Source organism: Ictidomys tridecemlineatus, chromosome 3, assembly GCF_052094955.1.
Source record: "Ictidomys tridecemlineatus isolate mIctTri1 chromosome 3, mIctTri1.hap1, whole genome shotgun sequence".
Taxonomy (NCBI): Eukaryota; Metazoa; Chordata; class Mammalia; order Rodentia; family Sciuridae; genus Ictidomys; species Ictidomys tridecemlineatus.
This window is the reverse complement of record NC_135479.1, coordinates 39,366,017-39,388,177: the sequence shown is the minus strand read 5'-3', so window position 1 is coordinate 39,388,177 and position 22,161 is coordinate 39,366,017.

The window sequence follows — 22,161 nt, the reverse complement described above, 5'->3', positions numbered from 1 at the left end:
TCGTATCCTATGTCATTAAGCATGGTTGGAGCTGCCTATGGGTTCCTACTTCATTTTCTGTGTCCTAACTCAAGTCAGCAAACCCTTCAAGTCAGCAAACCCTTCAGACTGGTGTTGGGGAAGCAGGAACTCTCATTCTCAAATCCAAGATTGGGTTTGTTTGCAGGAGTGCACTTTATTCTCTCCTGGAAAATAGGCAAGCTTCTAACCAAATCCCAGCTGGGGAAACAGAGTCAGGAGAGGGAAGCTAGGGCTCAGCCCGCATGGGCTTTGGGATGGATTGTAGGGGAGCCTTGTTGGACGGTCACGTTATTAACTCCCGTCCTGCTAGCAAGCTGTGAATGGGAAATGTTCACAACGTCACTGACCTTTCTCTTCAAGGTCTCCACAAATAGGCATCCACTGTCCCATTTTTTGTCTTTTTCCCTCCCTTTAAAAACTTGCTTTCGGGCTGGGATTGTGGCTCCGTGGCAAAATGCTTGCCTCATACGTATGAAGCACTGGGTTCCATCCTGAGCATCCCATAAAAATAAATAAATAAAATAGAGGCATTGTGTCCATCTACAACTAAAATAAATAAATATATATATATAATTAAAAACATATATACATATGATTAAAATATATATATATATATATATATATATATATATATATAAAATTAAAAACAAAGCAAAACAACAACAACAAAAAAACCTTGCTTTCATCACTGGACTGTAAACCAATTCATGCTGAGGTTGCAATGGCTGTCACAGTTGTAAATGTCCCCTGCATTTTAACCTGGCCCAGAGCCTTGAGCAAGAGAGGCAGCTGTGGGTCTGCATCTCAGTCACCATCTGCCTCCTTGGAGAGGGGCTGGATGGTTAGCACAGAGAATCCCAGGACTGTCTCTGCCAGGCGTGGTTTGCTAGGGGACAGACATGTCCCAAGTCCTTTGATCACTAGAACGAGGTGGTAGATCATTCTATAGCCCCTCCTTATCCTGGGGTAAGATCATTAGATTCAAATTCTAATGAAAAAGAAATTACTCAGGGGAAGGAGTGAAATGTGAAGAGAGAAAGATATTTGAAGTTAAAATTAGGTTTAAATATGAGCTTGGTCTTTTTTTTGTGGTGTTGGGAATTGAACCCAGGGCCCCTCACACACTAGGCAAGTGCTTTACTACTGAGCTACATTTTAATAAAATTCAAGATAGGGTCTTACTTAGTTGCTGAGGCTGGCCTTGAACTTGCAGTCCTCTTGCCTCAGCCTCTTGAGTAGCTGGCACTACAGAAGTATGCCACCATGCCTGGAAATGTCTTTCATTATGAGAGCTTGGACAAGTTTTTTAATCTCCCTGGTCCTTAGTTTTCTCATTGGGTTGGTATGTCAGTCAAATGAAATGGTATGTGTGAAATGCCCAGGCGTGCACCTGGTTCCGACAAGCCAATGCCAATCTTTCTGTCCCCAGGAGTTCCCGTGCTCCGATGTAGTTGACTTATGTGGTATCCCCTCAGTTACCATGACTTTGTCCAAGTAGGGGCTGCTAGCCATGGGCCCTAGAACTGAGTGTCCCTAAACAAACAAACAAACAAAAATCACTACAGTAGGGAGGGTAGCCCTGCTTCATCCCCTCCCCACCCCAAATATGTTCACATTATGCACACATTCAAGCTCCTGGTCTCTTATCAGTGTTCCAAAGGTTGTTTATGCAAGTTCACATTCCTCAGAGGAGCAACCCACCCAGGGAACTTCCTCCAGCTTGTGAAATCTCCAGGGGAAACTGTTCCCGGCATCCAGCTTCTCCCAGTGCTCACCCTGAACTCCCTCAGTCCAGGGCTTCCTTCTCTTCCAAGATTCTGCCCACCCGAACTTGATCTTTACAAAATGGCTCGAAGTTCAAAGGCTCCATGTTGCTTTATGACCTTGGAAATTTGTGGAAGGTGTTGGTTGAAGAATGTCCATGCATTTTCTCCTCCCTTCCATCCCACTAACGAGCAATGAGAGGTTCCTCTGGGGGAACTAGATGTGCTAGATGCTGGGGATCTGGAACAAAAGTCACAATCCGTGTCCTTAAGGAGAGAGAGAAGACTAGCGAGCAGCTGGTAGAACCAGAGCTTCAGCCAGTATTGAGATGAGAGGGCCACACAAGGACACCTGGGAGGAGCTGTCGCCTGAGTGGGGACCTGACAGAGTGATCTGGAGAGATGTCATGCAGACAGGATGACATGGGAAGGGTCCAGGGCCAAGAAAGCATGGCTGTCTTGGGAAATGCAGGTGGCTGGGGAGGACTGGAGTGTGGAATGTAAGGGGTGAGTCTGGACAGGTTGGTAGATGTCAGATCATACTAGGGAGCTGGCGCTTCATCTTGAGCATAATGGGGACTATAGAAAGGAGACAGGTGGGCTCTCTGGGAGAAAGAAAAAGAGACCCTTAGTAGACCTGGATCTTCAAGCATGGAGCACAGAGCTCTACCCTGACACTCAGTTTCTCTTCTCTGACAGGCGAGGGGCACACGTACTTACCTGTCTTTGGGGTATGCATACCTTTGCTATCCTTTAGCTATTTAGATATAGATATCTCCTTATGCCTTGCTTCTGTCCATCAAGAACCCACTTGCAATGAGTTGAGTTTCCATTGCCCCTTGGAGGGATCTCCTTGGACCCCTATCTGGTGACATTCTTTTGGCAACCACAAAGAGATTATACACGGAGGCATTGCAAAATGCTTTCCCTTTCTCTTAGCTTTGGCCTTTTAATTGCATGGCATCCCTATGAACCTCTGCACTCCTAGTCTCTCCACCCCAGAGACTCCTACATTCCTAGAAAACGAGTGCTTAGCATTGAAGGTGCTGAAAAGAAGAGGTGCTTGCTTCCTTTGACCAAAACCAAAGGGGACAAAAGGTGACAGGGGAATTCCCCACAAACAATGAGTGGCCTCAGCAGGGCATCCTTCAGCACAACCTAGCTCCTGGATCAGAGGAGACTGAAAAGGCTGTCCTGGGGGACATCCATATAAGGCCTGATCCTCCTGTGCTCCAAGCTGATTTCCTTGTCTAATTTCATGTGACCCATGTTGGGGTAACCCGGCTCTGAACTGAAAATCAGAGAAAGTGTCTCCATCAAACAGCACACTCTGGATTCAAAATGCTTATTTATGTCATGTTACATTCTTTTCTCCTGTAATGCTAAAAATTTGTCTCTGGCCTGCCGTCTTTTTCTTCTCTCCCTTCCTTCTGTTCACAGTGTGAACTCATGAAGTTTTAAGCCTCTGCAAATAAACTGTACTTTCTTTTTCTTAAATTTAAATTTACTTTTTTTTTTTTTTGCAATCCCTGGGGATTGAATCCAGGGCCTCATGCATGGTGGGCAAGTGCTGTGCCTGAACTACATCCTCAGCCTTTTTTATTTCGAGACAGTGTCTCACTAAGGTGCTGAAGCTGGCCTGGAATTTGTGATCCTCCTGTCTCAGCCTCCTGAGTTGCTGGGATTACCAGTGTGTGCTACCCACACCAGCTGTCACAAAATTTTTCTCTCTTTCCTTCTCTTTCTCCTTTTATCCTTCTCCTTTTCCTTCCTCTTCCTCTCCTCCTCCTCCTCCTCCTCCTCCTCCTCCTCCTCCTCCTCCTCCTCCTCCGCCTCTGCTTCCTTTTTTAAACAAACAACAGCTCCACCTTTGGAAGCAACACTAGCATTGCTCCAACATGTACTATGTTTTGAAAGTATCTTTCAGGGAAAACTGTCTCAAGGCATGATGCCAGTTGGTCCCTCTGTTCCTAATAAGTCCTCTTCTGTGGATTCTATTTGACTATGGCTAGTTCAGAGGGAACTCCCCAAACCCAATTCAAGAATACTCACAAGGTCTCTGTATAATGCTCTTTTAAAGAATTCTTAATAGCCTGGCATATTTAGGTTACAAAAGATTTAAGGGCCTGTCTTTCTTTTTTTTTTTCATAAAAGGGTGAAGACCCAGCCTTTTGTATTTTTTTTTTTTGGGGGGGCGGGGTACCAGGGATTGAACTCAGGGGCACTCAACTGCTGAGCCACATCCCCAGTCCTTTTTTTTTTTTTTTTTGTATTTTATTTAGAGGAAGAATCTCACTGAGTTGCTTAGTGCCTCACTATTGCAGAGGCTGGCTTTGAACTCCTGCCTCAGCCTTCTGAGCCACTGGGATTACAGGTGTGCGCCACTGGACCTGGCTCTCAGTGTGTACCTTTTGTCTTTGTTAAGGGTATTCATGAAGGATTTGGAACAGCCTTATAGGATCCTGTAAAATTTCCAGAGACAGCTGAAAATATTTGCTGATTGAGGGCGAGGACCCTGGAAACCCTGGTGAATTACAGAAGGAATGGGGCAGCTTTTCTAACCCAGGGTTAGGGACTTACTAGTATCCTGTTTTGCTTTGTTTCTTCTCTTTCAGAACACACAGAGGTGAGCTTCCAGGGTGCTATTGGAAATTTACCTCTGGGCAACTCAATCTCTGTTCCAACCAATTCCCTTTTTCGGGTGTATTTTTTAAAAATTAAAGTTTCTTTAAGGCAGAAGATGGAAAGAAAAAGAAAATTATTTTCTTTTGTAATGTTGCTTGGCCACAGTATGAATTGGAAAGTGGAGAAATTGCGCCTGAAAAATGGAACTTTAAATTTTCACACAATACTTCAGCTTGACCTATTTTGTAAACAAGAGGAAAAATGGATGGAAATCCCATTTATCAGACCTGTCTGACCCCATACCAAGACCCAGAGCTTAGGGACTTTCACAAAATGTGTTGTGCTCTTGTTCCCTTCAGTTAAAAACAAAAACAAAACAAAACAAAAAAAAACCCAGAAGAATCAGTTCCTATAGAGGATTCGCTTTTAAGCACCCCAAAAAGATCTTTCCTGCCCCTCCAGGTAGCTCAGTTACAGACCAAGCGGAGCCTTTGTCCCCTGGAATTGACTTTTCAGTCTTCAACCCCATTGTGCCAATGGCGCCACCTACCGGTATCAGCCGGTATCACCCTTTATATTCTCCCTTATCAGGTAAACATTGCTACTGGCACCACCTGGAGCAGAACGTCTTGTCACTCAAGAACTTCTAAATCTTCAAACATTTGCCTGCTCCATGAAGTGGTTGATGGAAAAATGAGACATAATGAGAGTACATGTCCCCTTTTCCGTGACTGATTTAACTCAGTGCAAACAAAAACTAGGTCGGCTCTCAGAGGACTCTGGCAAAGTTGTAGATGAATTTCAGGGATTGACTATTACTTGTGATTTAACATAGGCAGATATTCAGGAAATTCTTTCTGCCTATTGCACCCCAGAAGGAAAGGTTTGCATTTGGGCAGCTAGTCAAATGTATGCAAATGAAGTAGCTGCCCTAGACTAAATATAGCTGTTAGGAGCAACTGGGGTGCCCAACCAAAATCCTGCTTGGAATGATCAGATCCTGAGAGCAGACCTTAAAAGGTGCAGTCCTATGATCACATGTTTAACCGAAGGACTGAGAAGAAGCATGAATGAACCAGTTAATTACAAAACGATTAGGGAGACAATCAAATAGAGATGATCACCCTGTTCTCTTCTTGGGATGGCTGACAGAAACCCTTCAAGATTATACAAACATTGATCCAATTCCCATGGAGGGCAAATTTTGACGGGCACCTAATTCGTTGGCCACGAAGCCCTAGACATTAGAAGAAAACTTCCAAAGAAGATGATGGTCCTTAGACCTCTATCAACCAACTTTTAAATATGGGTTTTCAAAAACAGGGACAAGGTAGAAGAGACAATAAACATTCCAAGGGGTCATAAGAGCAAGAGAACAGCCCAGTTATTCTCCATAGCATTGGGCAATAGATGCCTGCCTCCTCAGAGATGCCCAGAGGCTCCATATGAACAAAAAAAAAAAAAAAAAAAAGGGAAATGACTTGGTGTTTAGAGGCTACTGCCATTGCAAAGTGGGCACTGTAAAAGGACTTCTCTAAGCAAGGTCTACCCACACCTGGGATGTGCTACCTCAGGAAAGAGGGAAATGACTGGAGAGGAGATGGTCATCTGCTCCCATTATGGTTATCCTGGAAGACTGAGGATGCCCCAGTTCTCTCAAAGCCCCCTGAGATCAACTGGAGGTCACCCCCAGCAGAGCCTTTGGGGACTTTCTCGATGTGGCACGTAAAGACATTCACTCCCTTTTGGATATGGGAACCCAGTTATCTGCCTTATTCAAACCTCTCGCCTCTTTCTGATCAAACTTGTGCTGTGACGAGTGTTGACGGGGCCTCTAAGCCCAAAAGGATTTACAAGGCCTGTAAATTATAGATTTAAAAACTTAATTCTCACTTAAGCTTTTCTGGTTCAAAGGAAGATTCCTCATCGATCAGCTCCTTCCTAAGTTGAAGGCCCTTTTGGGGTTCTTTTAAATATCTCCACAGCAGTTAAATCAGAGGGACACACACACTTCATGGATTCCAGTCTTAACAAATCTGGGCTAATGCTTTGCTTTTGATGCATCCTGGAATTTTTTTCAGAGCTGCAAATCAAGAACCCACTCGGACCCAGAGGAGTTTCCATTGCCCCTTAGAGGGACCCCCAGGACCCTTGCCTAGTGATGGAAAGAATTTAGGCAGGGGAATGACTGGGTCAGATTTAAAATTTAGAAAGATAAGTCATTTCTTTCAGAACCTATAACCCTAGGCTCCAAGGCCCACAAATTTGCTCCCTGCCACTCAGGACATGTTGCATTTTGCTCAGGTCTGAGAGGCTCGAAACTGGACCACAATATGAAGGTAGGGTGGGCATTTTGTTAGGAACAAAGAAAAGGGGGGCAGGCATCGGAGCAGGGAACTCTGTGGGAAATAACATGCTGTTCTGTCTGTTTTCTGATAGGTAATCACAATGTCCCCATACCAGAAAGGCTGATGAAAAATTCTGATAATTTGAAGCAATACTGGATTCTTCCTGTTTCATTTTTTGTTTGTTTGTTTTTGGAGGTGGTGGTGGGCGGCAGTGCTGGGAATCAAATCCAGGGCCTTGCATCTAATACCTAGACATCTGCTTTACTGCTGAGCTACATCCTCAGCCCACCTTATCTGGAGTCGTATTTTTATTGTCCTCTTCTTACTGGTAAGGAGATCAAAACCTTGAGAGACCAGGAACTTTTCCTGGAGTCTCACAATGAACAGAATCAGAGCAGAAACATGATCCTCCTAACTTGTATTTTTAACCATTATTCCTTCCCTCCTGGGTGTGGTAGGTGAGGAAATGAAAAATAATGGAAAACACTGGAAATGGGGAGGAGAGATCAGCTATGAGAGCCGTTCTATTCTCTTCTGCTCCTAATCCTTTTAAAAAATGGTGGTCATGACCCATAAATTAATTTCATGGCCCATAATTGGTTACAACCCACAGGATGATAGAACATGGGCACTAAAATCAGGACTGGGGCATGGGTGAGATATTTTTCTCTCCATCCAAAATGACTTAAATTTATCCATTTTAAGTAAAACTTGCATTTTTTATCAGAAGAGTGGCAAAAATTTATGGTGCAAAATGGAATCATTAATTTATCCCATGATTGATTAGTTCAAAAGTCATCTGTTGAGCGTCTCTACTGGACTTGGCTCAGGGATACAGGAATGAATAAAAATATAATGTCTCTCTGGAGGAGCGTATAATCTAAGGCGGGAAGAAAGCCATAAAGAGTCATTTTCAATATTGCCTAGTTTTAAGTGCTAAGTAAGGGAACTTGTGCATAAGTCAGAGTACAGGGCAGGGGCCCCAAACTCAGCTCCTGAGGGTTTCCTAGGTGGTCACGTCTCAGGAGTACCAAGGAGGAACAGAGAAGACTAGGTGGGGTCAGGTAGTGGGGAGGAGGGAGACAGAGCTTTCAGGAAAGGCAGTCTGGGCAGACAGAACATGCCACACTGGGCTCAGGATATTCCAGCTGGTTGAATTCTGCAAGGGTCCGATTGCAGGACAGGAAGGCAGGAATGAGACCCTTGAGTCTTGCACAATCTTAGAGCTTTTTCTGTAGGCGGTAAGGAGCTACTGAAAGTCAAAAAAAATTCTGCCTTCTTTTTCCCTGGGAATCTAGTAAGTGATCGCTGCATCCTTACCTCCTTTAATATTATCCTAATTTGATAGGTGAACAGAGGCTTGGTGTTGTATTAATTTGCATTTCCCTGATGACTGGCGAAGTTAAACATTTTTTTTATGTGTTTATTAAGCTATTTGAACCTATTCATGCCCTTTGTCTCTATTTCTACTGGAATTTTAGTATTTTTCTTATCCATTTATATGAGCTTTTTACATATTAAGGATAACAACCTTTTGTCATGTTTACTCTATGTGTTTTCCTTAGCCCTTGTCATTTGCCTTTTAGTTTTATTTAGAAGGATTTCTGATAGCCCAAAATTTCAAATTTGGCCATTTTCTATTTTGGGTATCAGGGATTGAACCCAGAGGCACTTCCATTCCCAGCCCTTTTAATTTTTTGAGACAGGGTCTTGCTAAGTTGCTGAGGCTGGTCTCAAACTTTCCATCCTCCTGCTTCTGCCTCCTGAGCCACCAGAATGAGAGGTTTGCACCATGGATCCCCCCCTGGCTTTTCTTTGGCAATTTCTTTCATTGTTTCGTATTTAGAAAGTCCCTTTTTTTTTTTTTTGTACAGGGGATTGAAACCAGGGTAACTTTATCACTGAGCTACATCCCTGGCCCAATCCTTTCTTATCCAGAGATCAAGTAAATATTATTGAGTTAGGTTCGGCGATGCACACCTGTAATCCCAGAGACTAGGGAGGTATAGGCAGGTGTATCCCAAATTCAGGGCCAGTTTTGACAACTTAGTGAGAGCTTGTCTCAAAACAAAACAAAAACCAAAAAAGAGGGCTGGGCATGTGGTACCGTGGTAGGGTGCCCCTGGGTTCAAGCCCCAATACTACAAAAAAAAAAAATCATTGAAATATCTGAAGCAATAGAGCGCCATGGGTGGATGGCGAATAATATTTGCAGGTTAAGTGTAGTGGTAGGAACCCCCCCCCCCAAAAAAAAAATAGGAGATAAGAAACCAAATCTTCCATTATCTTCCACCCAGCTCAGGATTATGGGGGAAGAGTTAGGGGTGGCAGAATTGGACCAAAGAGACAGGAGAGGTAGGGAGGGTTTTGAGGGACCTGGAGGAGGTAGTTGGACACATGAGGTGGATGGGAGTTGTACATGGAGGAAGTTCATGTCCCCAGGCTGTATAAAGGCTGAGGATAATGGGCAGGGGGAAAAAAGTAACTTCTGTCCTCATGAGATTATACTCTCGTGGGGGAAAGGCAGACATTAAGCAAACAATTGCTTAAACACATTTAAATTAGAAGGTGTGAAAGTGTTTTGAGAAAAGAGATGGAATCTCTTGAAAGACCTTATGGGAAACTGATCTATGCAGACGTTGGGGGAGGCTGCCATCCCAAGGGCTCTTTGATTTACCTCTGGAGGATATGTAGGAGTCCAGAGGTGGAGGAGGGGGAACACAGGAACAGCACGTGCAAAGGTCCTTTGGTATGAGAACTGGCCAGTGTGACTGGTGGGCAGACAGAAGGAAGGCCAGGAGAAGACAAGGCAGGAGGTCCAATCACCCGTGATCGGGAAGGCCATGCAAAGGTCTTGGGTCTTTAACCAAAGATCTATGAGAGTCCATTCCAGTGGCTTATTTAAAGCTGGTGGGTTGGAGTGGATTAGCGGTAGAGAGGCACAGTCAGGTTTGTATTTTGAGAATGTCCTCTTGGTTTCTATGTTGCTGTGGTCTGAAAGTTGGTGTCCCCCCCCCATTCATATGCAGAAGCCTAACCCCTAATATGAGAGTCTTAGGAGATGGATCCTTGGGGAGGAGATCCATCAGGCACAAGGGGAGCCTATTGCCTCTTTTGCCTGTGAAGATAGAGCTAAAAGTACCAGAGGTAAGGAACGGACCCTCACCAGACACCAAACGCTGATGCATTGATCTTAGACTCCCAGCCTCCAGAAGGGTGGGCAATAATCTGTGTTGTCAATTACCCCGCCTAAGGTATTTTGTTATAGCAGCGCAAATGGACTAAGACCGATGTGGAGAACCGATGGGAGGGGTCAGAGTAGGCAGGAGGGCCCCGGAGCTTTGCAGCAGTCTAGGCAAGAGTCGCTGGCAACTTGGGGTAGGCAGGGACAGGAGGCTAGAAAGTTAGGGAACTGGCTATCTTTAAGTATACACAGTCTTAAAAATCCACTTAGGATATATTATGGGATGTTAAATAAACAGGATTTGGGGTGGATCGCTCATGGGATAATAATGCAGGGAGGCATGAGAAGAAAAGACTCTTAGGTTTTAGGTTTGCACAACTCTAATGAGACAGTTTGGGGGATAGGAATCCCTGGCAGAGGAAACACCAGAAAAGGATCAGGTTTGAGCAAGAGGTTAAAGGCACATATTTTGGATTTGGAGAGTTTGGGGTGCATTGGCGACATCTGAGTGGAATTAGAGATGGTGGTGGAAATGTCAGAGAAGACCGGGCTGAGGACGGTTCGTGGGTCCTTGTTGTTGGAGAGGTGCTCCTGGAGGTCCTGGGGGTGAGGCTGGGGAAAGAGTGTGGAATGAAGAGAGAGAGAGTCCAGCGCTGAATATGATCTTGGGCCAGTTCAAGGCTAATGGTGGTTAAGTGAAATCCTCTATGCCCAGTGTCTGGCACATAGTAGGCATTTACAAAACGTAGGATACTTCTTTCTTCTTTCCTTTTTGACTCTGCTCCTGTCCCGCCCCATCAACCTCGAACCCTTTTAAAAACTCCTCCCTCTTTTTCCAGATCTATGTGTTATAGAAACTCAAACCCAATTCTCCCAACTTGAAATGGCCCCCAGAATACTTCACATATATAACAGGCATGTCTTGCTCTCCTGCGAGAGACCCAGCCCCGCAGAGCCTTCTTCTTGAGAGCTGTCTGAAACCGATTAAAGGAGACTCTGGGCCTTTGTGTAGTTGACCATTGACCAATGCTCAATGCTCAGCGAGCCAATTTTCTTAGCACACACGGCAACACCCAGCGGATGATCATACCTTAGAATGATAATCGCACCATCTTGCATTTCTGGAAGGGTTTGCATTTTTTCCCCCAGAGAATTTTCCATAATGATCATCTCAGTTATTCATCACAGGATTCTTTCATTATGAAATGCATTTGCATATTTTATTTACCTATAATCCTTTTCACTTCTGAAACAATAGCATACATATGGATGGCTTACAAATTCACTCTGCTCTTAATGACAAGCTTGCCTTCTCTTGTTTCCCCATTTTATTTTTAAATCATGAGTTTTATCGTCTCGGCCATATTCTCTCCCATGTTTCAGTTATTCTCGAAATCAAGCCTCTGTTCTTTCTCTTTCTTTTGAGCAACCTGCCCTCCTCATCTTCTCTCACCAAAGCTGAGGGTTCTGGCCCCCAAAGCCTATTGTTTCTACACATTCGGAGGCTCACGTTTTTGACTCCCCTTCACCTCCTTCCTCTCTGCCGCAGGTGCTGTTTATTCTGCACGGAAACTTCCTATTACCTTTAACTAGACATTTGTTATGCAAGACAACCTCTGCGGATGCAGCTTCATCCAGATCCTTCCTTGGCCCCCAGCATCTTAAAGATTCTCTTCTGCTTCTCAATCTCAAATCACCGCCCCCCACCCCAGACACACGGATCTCCTTTTTTTGTATGCTTGGTCTTTATCTTCTGCTATTTTGATTCATCCTCTCACTAAACATGTGTCAAGCACCTATTCTGAACCAGACTTTATGCTGGGCTCTGGGGATTCAAAGACTAGAGACCTGGTCTTTGACCTTGAAGTGCTCACTTTCTGCATGGTGCATCTTTTGGTGGCACACTTGAATTGTTTTCTGAAGAGCTTAGAAAAACCAACGCCAGAGTCCTATCCCTAGAGATTCAGGTTAAGTGGTTATAAGCAGGGACTCAGACATTGTTATTTAAAAAAAAAAGAGAGAGAGAGATTCTAAACACGCACCGAGGGAGGAGAACAACTTGTTCATCTAAGCAGAAAGGGCTGGAGGAGAACAGGAGAGAAGCCCTCATCTAGTCTGGGAAGTGAAAAAGCAGCATTGGTTGCTCTAGAGTAAGAGCAATTATGAGCACAGGCGTGGGAGTCAAAGACACATCGAAATCCCAGCTCTGCTGCTTAACTGGCTGTGTGACCTTAGGCAAATCACTTAACCACTCTTGAATCTCAGGGTTCTTGTCAATAATGTGTGTGGGTGGCCTGCATGCACGCATGAGAGTATGTGTGTGAGACAGAACTTCGGAGGCTAATGCATGTAATGTACATAGCCCACTGCCTTAACACAACAGGTGCTCAAAAAATTGTAGCTAGCTAACACAGTGCTGCCCATCTGTAATCCCAGCGACCTGGGAGGCTGAGGCAGGAGGATCAAAGTTGGAGACCAGTCTTAGCAACTTAGTAAGACCCTGTCTCAAAAGAACAAACAAACAAAAATGGCTGAGAATGTAGCTCAGTGGCAAATGACCCCAAGTTCAATCCCCAGTACCAGACACACACACATAAAAGAAATTGTAACTACACAGAATTGGGGTGTCATGATGCACGGGGTATGCTCAGTGCTTCTTTCAGTAGCAAGCTCTCAGATGGTCTTCTGTGTTTGCCCCACCTGCTCATCCCTGCTTGCAGAGAGCACTTTGTTTGGCCCTTCTTCATGCTGTCTCTAAAGGCTGGTGTCTGAGCCTCAGCCCCTCTGTGCAGGCTCCTCCCCTGGTTCCTTCTTTTCTCTTCCCTGGTCACTTTGCTCCTTCTTCATTTCCACAGCTCCCACCAATGCTGCCCCCCACCCTTAATCCGACCAGGAGGACTCTCTCACAACTTCCTCTGCCTGCTCCACTGCGATCTTTCTTACAACGGTGGACGGGTTTGTGGCCACCCAACGTGCCCCCACCCCAGCCTTGTCTGCTGTTGCAGATGCTTGTGGTGGGACTTTTAACCACAGTGGGAGCCCCCAACTGCCCACTGGGCTTTCTAATGCACTATTGTGTCCTTGGCCTGTCCTCTCCTCTTCCTGGGACAACAACCCAAGCTTCGTGGGCCAGCTTAGAGAATTTGGTGGCTAGATCTGAAGTCTGTGGGGAGCACTTTTTATGAATTTTATAGTTTGATCAATTCTGGAATCCTGTTTTGTTCTTTCTCCGTAGCCTGGGTCCCGCCTTCTCGGAGCCTTTCCTTGCTTCTAACAGAGCTAGGAATATTGCTTTCTTGTCCACGTGGTACTTTATTATTTTTTTTTTCAAATGCTTTTTTCAAATGCTGCTGTTTTGCAGGTCTGATCACTTCCCCCAACCTGCTGGGACATTGTGTGTCTCTCCATGCCCTCTCCTGCTGGAACACACTGTGTCCTCCACCTATCTCGCTGAAGCCTATGGACTCCTTCAGACTTTCCTGGGAGACCCAATGGGAGTGGTGACTACTATTGTTGTCTTTTAAATCAGAAAAGTGAGATTTGGCAAGGAGGTAATTGAGGCCTAGGAAGGGCAACGACTTTCCACACTCATGCTGCTAGTCAGGAAAGAGATGGGAGAAGGATTCATGGCAAAGAATCCACCTTGACCACACCCTTAGTGAACACTGAACCGTCCACCGGGGCCAGGTTGAGGGCTGGATTCTGCTCTCTGCAGGTTAATAGAATATTCCTATTGGTGAAAGCCTGTGACCCTGGCCCACTCGTCTGTTGGGTTCATGTTTCAAAATGGCAGGGGAATCACCACATTTCTATTTAATTTTAGAGTGACAGCTACAAGGACCCTGGGAGCAAGATTCAGCCATATAGTCCCTTGGGCACAGGGTACATGGAGGTCCCACCATCTTTCTAAGGGTTCTCTGGTTGGGGGCATGCCTTCAGTCAAATTTCTGAGTGTTGTGTTTGGATGGAAAGTTCCAGCCTCTCAAATTTTCCATTGCCCCACTTGATTTCCTCCTCGTGCAGGAGGGACCTGGTGGGGTGTGTGTGTGTTTTATGCACGCACATGTGCATGCTTAAGGATACATGGGGGTTTGCGTTGGCCAACAAAAGTCTACAAATGGAAGATTTCTGTTGTTGGGTGAGGGGCAACATTTCTCCCCTCCTTTTCACCCTTCTTTAGAAATTCCACTTCGACCTCTTTTCCCACGGCAGTGGAGTTGTAGCTTATGTGTGGCGGGTCTCCAGATGCTGTCTTTTGCTCCTGCCTAGGAAGAGTATTGTCTAGATTGAATGGATGGACGCTGATATCACTGGTCACATTTTTTTTTTTTCTAGTGGGCAGGGCTGCTGCAGCTCAGAATCAGAAACCAAGTCAGCCACTCCCCTGACTTCCCCTCCTGGGCTCAGGGGACCCTGCACCTCTAGCCTCAGAGTGGAACACCTGTGGTATCCTTCTAGAAGGCTTCCATCCTTGTCTACATCACCAAGCCTCCTCTTTAGCCTTCGTCACATCTCTGTAGGCAAGCTTTGGGGTGTATGTTCCAATGTCTGGATTGGGGATGAGAGTTGGGGGGGGGTCCCACTCTCACTCACAGCTTGATCACAGATGATAGGAGTGCCTGTGGTTAGACAGCTGTCATGTGTCAGAGGAGAATGGACTTGGCATTTGCTTCCCATTTGGCTCAGTGTCCCTGTGTGTCTTGTGCCATCATCTCATCTCCTTGGGGCCTGGAGGAGAGGAGGGAGCATGCTACTGGGCGCTCCCCAACACCTGTCATCATGTCATGAAAACATGGTGTGACAAGGTTGAAAGGTCAACTCATTCATTTCAGAAATTCAGGGTAAGCTTAGGGTGGGGAAAAAAGAGAAAAGTCCCATCCCTTACGTGACCCGTTCTCAGTGTGGTAGAACGCTGAAGCCGAGAGAAACCTGAAGAGACAGGGGACCTCTCACGGACTGGGTCCCTACTTCATGTTGGAAGCTGTTCTAAACACCTGATGTGCATTGTTTAAATTAATCTTCACAAGAGGTGAGCAACTTTATGAGACTGGAATTATTCCCCTTCACCCAAAGCTCACGGAGGTCAAGGTACTTGCCCGAGGTCACAGAATGACTTCTTAGTTGATTTGAGAATCCAGGGGCTCCCGTCTCATTTTGGGACTCTATGCCATGATTTGATCAGGTTATGGAGGATGGACCTGCCCATGGTCCCCTGAGGGTGTGATTGCTCCTCTGTGGGTGGGTTGACATTGGAGAAGATGGTCCCGTCTCTCAGGCTTCCTGCTGGTCACATACAGCACCCTGGCTGAATAGTCTACCGGGTGTGACTCTGTGTCGTTTGTTGTCCATTTCTTAAGTACACAGAGAGGAAAGTTTTTCTTTCTGGGAGACAAAGTTCAGCTTCACCCGGAAGGTGAGGTGGGTGCTGCAGTGTGGCCAGCTATGAATGATTAACCAGAACACGTGGGACATGGCATGATAAGGAGAGAGATAGAGCAGGGACCCAAGTTCATGTCCTTTCCTCTGGGTGTTAGACTGCCCCTACCTGCCTTTTCATGATGCTGGTGCCGTGGAGAGCATGCAGTTGGGAGTTAGCATGTGCCACTGCTCCCTTCCTTTCTAGAGAGATGGAGATGCATGTCTCACAGCCTCTCATTCTTAAGGGTTTTCCTGCGACCTATTCAAATCCCAAGTATGCCCACTGAGGACCCTCTGTTAAACGCTGGAGCTGGAGAGAGGCTTGCCAATGCCTGTCCCTCCCTTATGGCTTCACTCAGCTGTTACCTCCTCCCAGTTTTGGATTGGGCTGTTCTCTCCATCTGGAACACTTCACCCAATCCCATTCCTCAGTTCTTTCTCAAGGTACATTTTAAATGTTGCCTAATGGGAAACGCTTACACGTAAATACTGCCTGCCAGGTACATTAACTTGTTAATCATGTCCACATCCCTACAGCGTAAGCATCGTTAGGATTCCCAATTTGCAGAAATATGAGGCACAGGGAGGTTAAAGAACTTTCCAAGGTGACATTGTTAGTAAGTAAATGGCAGACATGGGCAGGAGGTGATGGCACATACCTGTAATCCCAGCAGCTCGGGAGGCTGAGGCAGGAGGATCGCAAGTTCAAAGCCAGCCTTAGCAACAGCGAGGTGACAAGCAACTCAACAAAATAGGGCTGGGGATGTGGCTCAGTGGTAGAATGACCCCTAGTTCAATCCTCGTTACTGCCCTCACCCCCCCAAAAAAAGGCAGACCTGAGATGGTGCTTAGCTGTACTCTCAAATACAACCACAAGTAGCTTAACATAGGGATACATTCCGAGAAATTAATCGTTAGGTGATTTCATGTGTGTGAACATCACAGAGTGTACTTAGACAAACTAAGACGGCTACAAGGTCACTGTGGTATACGTGGCCTGTCGTTGACTAAAATGTCCGTACATGGCATTTGACTGTACCAAAGTTGGCAGTGTGGTGTGGCGAAGGAGCCTAGATTGGGTTCACGTTCTGCTCCCACCACTTGAAGCAGAGAAATGGCTTAACCTTTTCAATTTTCTCAATTGAAAGTCTCAATTTTCTCATCTCTAAAAGGGGATAATACATACAACATCTTCTAATGGTTCATGAGGTTTAAGAGAGACCAAAGACAGTGTGGACCATTTGTGAATATGTAATACTTCACTCCACCTCTTCCAACTTTGAATCCATCAGTTATGCAAAGACAACACTGAGAACATAACAGCTCCTGGTCAAGGCCAGCCATGCAATCACCTAGTGACCATGGCAGAGATTGAGAGCCACCTTTTCTAAGGTTAGTTCTCCCTGATTCCTTAGCAATAGAACTTTGGGTTTTAGCTGGGATCATGGTGTCTCAGAGAGAGAGAGAGAGAGAGAGAGAGAGAGAGAGAGAGAGAGAGATTATTTCCTAGCTTTCCCTGGACCTAAGAGTGGCCATGGCTGGCAGATGAGACACAAGTGGAAAAATCATGGGACACTTTCACAAGGGAGGAAGCCATTGTCCTCCTCCCTCTCTTCCTCCTGGCTGCTTGGAAGGCACATCTGGTAACTGGAACTTCGGCTGTTGTCTTGGAGGATGTCACAGCCTAGGAATGGCAGCACCTTGACATTATCCCGAGTCATGGACTTCGGATTTATTTCACATGACACAGAAATAAACTTCTGTCTTGCTTAAGCCACGGCTACTTGGGTTTTCGGTGACTTTCAGTCCAACTGAATCCTAATTAAATATGGACTAGAACCAAGGTCAGTAAACGTTTGTTAAAGGTATGGGGCAGGGGTTCCCCCAGAAGTTTCTGACCTGCTTTTTTCTTCTTTCTGCAGATATTGATGAGAGAAATTGGAGTTTCCACAATGAAACTTCTGGAAGCCCTAAAAGGACTTCTCCTGCCTCATGGGTGAGGGTGGGCTTATCTCTAGGAACTTGGCTTGTGACTAGAGGCTGGTGCTTGGATATGGACAGTCGGGGCTCTTCCAGCCTTCCCTCTCCTGCCTCACAGGGACAAGCCTGTGGGCAGAGCCGTCCTGTGGCTTGCAACATGGGTCTCTGCACAAGGTCGCTCCCCAAGCTCCAGGTTGGTGGACTGAAGAAGCCAGAGAAAGCCAGGGAGGGTTCACGAGCTTGGCTCTCTTTTTCCCCCCCTAGTCCTTCTGCTGCCAACATGCTTTGAAATAGATAGTTTCTCCACCCCCAAAACAAACAAACAAGCTGGGCACAGTGTGTACACCTGTAATCCCAGTGGCTTGGGGAGACCGAGGCAGGAGGATCGCAGGTTCAAAGCCAGCCTCAGCAACTTAGCGAGGCCCTGTCTCTAAATCAAAAACAAACAAACAAAATGGGCTGGGGATGTGGTTCAGTGGCTGAGCATCCCTGAGTTCAGTTCCTGGTACTGAAGAAAACCAAAACAACAACAACAACAACAACAAAATGTTTCTCCCTTTGCTTTCCCCCACCTTTACCTTTTTTTTAAATTAATTTTTTCATCACAAAATATTTCAAAGATCAGACAAGAATAGAAAAGAACATAATGAATACTTATTTACCCTCCATTAAGCTGAATCAAATCTTAACATGTCATATTTGCATCAGATCTCATTTAATAAAGGCCAGCATCATTCGAAATGGAGAAAAATTGAAAGCATTCCTGCTAAAAACTGGAACAAAACAAGGATGTCTTCTTTCACCACTTCTGTTCAGCATCATCTTTGAAACTCTAGCCAGGCAATTAGACAAAAGAAGAAATTAAGGGAATACAAAAAGGTAAAGAAGAACTCAAACTATCACTATTTGCTGACGACATGATTCTATATCTAGAAAATCCAAAAAATTCCGCCAGAAAATTTCTAGAATGAATAAATGAATTCAGCAAAGTAGCAGGATATAAAATCAACACCCATAAATCAAATGCATTCCTATTCATAGTTATGAATCCACTGAAAGAGAAATTAAGAAAACTACTCCATTCACAATAGCTTAAGAAACAAAACAAAACAAAACAAAAACCTGGGAATCAAGCTAACAAAAGAGATGAAAGACCTCCACAATGAAAACTGCAGAACACTAAAGAAAGAAATTAAGAAAACCTCAGAAGATGGAAAGATCTTCCATGTTCCCAGATAGGCAGAATTAATATTGTCAAAATGGCCATACTACCAAAAACGTTATACAGATTTAATGCAATTCCTATTAAAATCCCGATGATGTTTTTCATAGAAATAGAAAAAGCAATCATGACATTTATTTGGAAAAATAAGAGACCCAGAATAGCTAAAGCAATCCTTAGCAAGAAAAATGAAGCAGGAGGCATCACAGTACCCCGACCTGAAACTGTACTACAGAACGGTAGAAACAAAAATGCATGGTATTGGCACCCAAACAGACTTACAGACCAATGGTACAGAATAGAGGACACAGACACAAACCCACATAAATACAGTTATCTCAGACTAGACAAGAGTGCCAAAAACATTCACTGGAGAAAATATACTGTATTCAACAAACGGTGCTGGCAAAACTGGAAATCCATAAGTAGTAAAATGAAATTGAACCTCTATCTCTCACCCTCGACAAAAATCAACTCAAAGTGGATCAAAGACTTAGGCACTAGAACAGAGACCCTGCACCTAATAGAAGAAAAAAATAGGGCCAAATTTGCACTACATCGGCCTAGGATCTGACTTCATTAACAACACCCTTAAAGCACGAAAAGTAAATTCAAGAATCAATAAATGGGATGGATTCAAGTTAAAAAGCTTCTTCTCAGCAAAAGGAAACAATTAACAACGTGAGGAGAGAGCCTACAGATTGGGAAAAAATCTTTACCACATGCACCTCCGATTAAAGCATTAATCTCTAGGATATATAAAGAACTCAAAATACTTAACACCAAAAAAAAAATAAATAACCAATCAATAAATGGGTTAAGGAACTGAATAGACACCACTTCACAGAAGAAGAAATACAATTGATCAACAAATATATGAAAAAATGTTCAACATCTCTAGCAATTAGAGAAATGCAAATCAAAATTACTCTAAGATTTCATCTCACTCCTGTCAGAATGACAATCATCAAGAATATAGGCAACAAAATGTGTTGGCGAGGATGTGGTGAAAAAGGTATGTTCATACCTTGCTGATGGGACTGCAAATTTTTGCAACCACTATGGAAAGCAGTATGGAAATTTTTTAGGAAACTGGGAATGGAACCACCATTTGACCCACCTATCCCCTTCCTTGGTTTATACCCAAAGGACCTAAAATCTGCATACCACAGTAACACAGCCACACCAATGTTTATAGCAGCTCAAGTCACAATAGCTAGACTGTGGAACCAACCTAGGTGACCCTCAATAGATGAGTGGATAAAGCAAATGTGGTATATATGCTCAAATATTACTCAGCTTTAAAGAAGAGTGACATTATGACATTTGCCAGTAAATGGTTGGAGTTGGAGAATATCATGCTAAGTGAAATAACCCATTCCCACAAAACCAAAGACTGAATGTTTTCTCTAATATGCAGATACTAATTCACAATAAGGTGTGGGGGGGCACTAGGGAAGAATAGCATTACCATAGATTAGGTAGAGGAAGTAATGGGAGGGGAGGGGATGTGGGGATAGGAAAGATAGCAGAAGGAAATAGGCATTATTACTGGATGTATATATGTGACTACACGAACGATATGATTCTGCCACGTGCACTCAGAAAAATGAGAAATTATGTCTCATCTATGCATATCAAAGTGCATAAATGCATTCTATTGTCATGTATAACTAATTAAAACAAATAAAAAATTTAAGAAAAGAATATTACTGTTTTGATAGGGCCCCTCGGAGATCATTTCATTTCTCATTTTGTAAGTGAGAAAACTGGAATCCAGAGAGGCCATGGGATTTTACCCAAGATCATATTCATTCCTTCATAACACAATATTTCTTAATGTTTGATTTCTTTAATTAAACAAACAATTGTCCACTGGAAAAAAATCATATTAAAAAAAAAAGAAATAACAGATCACTGACATAGTTTGAAGCACCTGTGTATCCCACTCCTAAATCTTATTTCCCTCAGAAGTAACTATGACCACAAATTCAGTGTTTTATCATTCCTGTGCATATTTTTATGATTTTACTACATATCTAGTATCCATTCATATGGATACTATTCCATTATTCAATAGGGTTTTAACATATAAATCATAGCATATTTCATTTATCGTTAGGCATTTCATTGTATAAACAATTTACAATGTATTTCTCCATTTTCCATTGAACAATTTTTTTTTTTTTGTACCAGGGATTGAACCCGGGGAACTTAACCAATAAGCCCCATCCCCAGCCCTCTTTTATATTTTCTTTGAGAAAGGGTCTTGCTGAGTTGCTTAGGGTCTTGCTAAGTTGTTGAGGCTGGCTTTGAACTCTTGACCCTCCTGCCTCAGCCTCCCAAGCCACTGGGATGATAAGTGTGCACCACTGCATCTGGCTCTCTCTTCTTTTTGATGATCTAGACACAGCTGTGATGACCATAGCCATCTTCTGGGGCAGATGTGTGACAGTTTTTTTTAGGGCAGTTGTAGACAAACTAGAATCCTATATCAAATCTGGCCCCCACTTGCTTTTGTAAGAGGCATTGATTTAAGAGTAGTTTTTAACCTTTTTATTTTAATTTGACTTCTAACTTTTATAAGCTAAGGAAAAAAGAAAACTTGTAAAATATGCAAATATTTTACAAATATTTACAAAAATTACAAATAACTTGTAACACATGCATAAGAGTTACCACTTGCACGCTCTTTTCAGTGTGTAGTTTAGTGGAATCGAGTACATTCACATTAAGTACATTCATTTAGTGGAATTATGTGCACTGTGCATCTGTCACCACCATCCTTCTTCAGAACTTACTTGTATTCAACATTTTCTCTAGAACTTTCTCATCATCCCAAAGTGAAACTCTGTAGAGATTAAACAGCAACTCCCCAATCCTCCTACCTTTAGCCCCAGGCGACCACCTTTCTATTTTCCATTTCTATGAAGTTGACTCCTATTTGGGACCTCAAATAAGTGGAACAAAACAGTGTCAGTTCTTTTGTGCCTGGCCTGTTTCATTCAGCTTCATGTTTCCAAGTTTCATGCATGCTGAGGACTGTGTGTGTCAAAATTCCTTTCCTTCTGGGCTGGGGTTGTGGCTCAGTGGTAAAGCACATGCCTAGCATGTGTGAGGCACTGGGTTTGATCCTCAGCACCACATAAAAATAAATAAATAAAATAAAAGTATTGTGTCCATCTACCACTAAAAATGTTTTTCAAAAATTTTCCTTTTTTTTTTAAAGGATGATTAATATTCCGTTGTATGGATGTCTGTATTTTGCTTTTCCATTCATCCATTATGGTTTTTACACCTTAGTGGTTAAAAAAAAAAAAAACAAGAAGACTATTTTAGACATGTAGAAATTACATGAAGCTCAAATTTCAGTGCCCATTAAAAAGTTTCGTTGGAACATAGCCACGGGCATTCATCTAAGTGTTGTTTACTTCTGTCTTCCTGCTAAAACAGCAGTGTTAATTAAATGGTTGCAACAGAGACTACATGGCTTTGCAAAACCCAAAATATTTACTATCTGGCCTTTTACAGAAAAAGTTTGCCAACTGTTCCATGTTATGTAATTACCTGGAATGGTTATCGGATGGGAATGTATGTGCA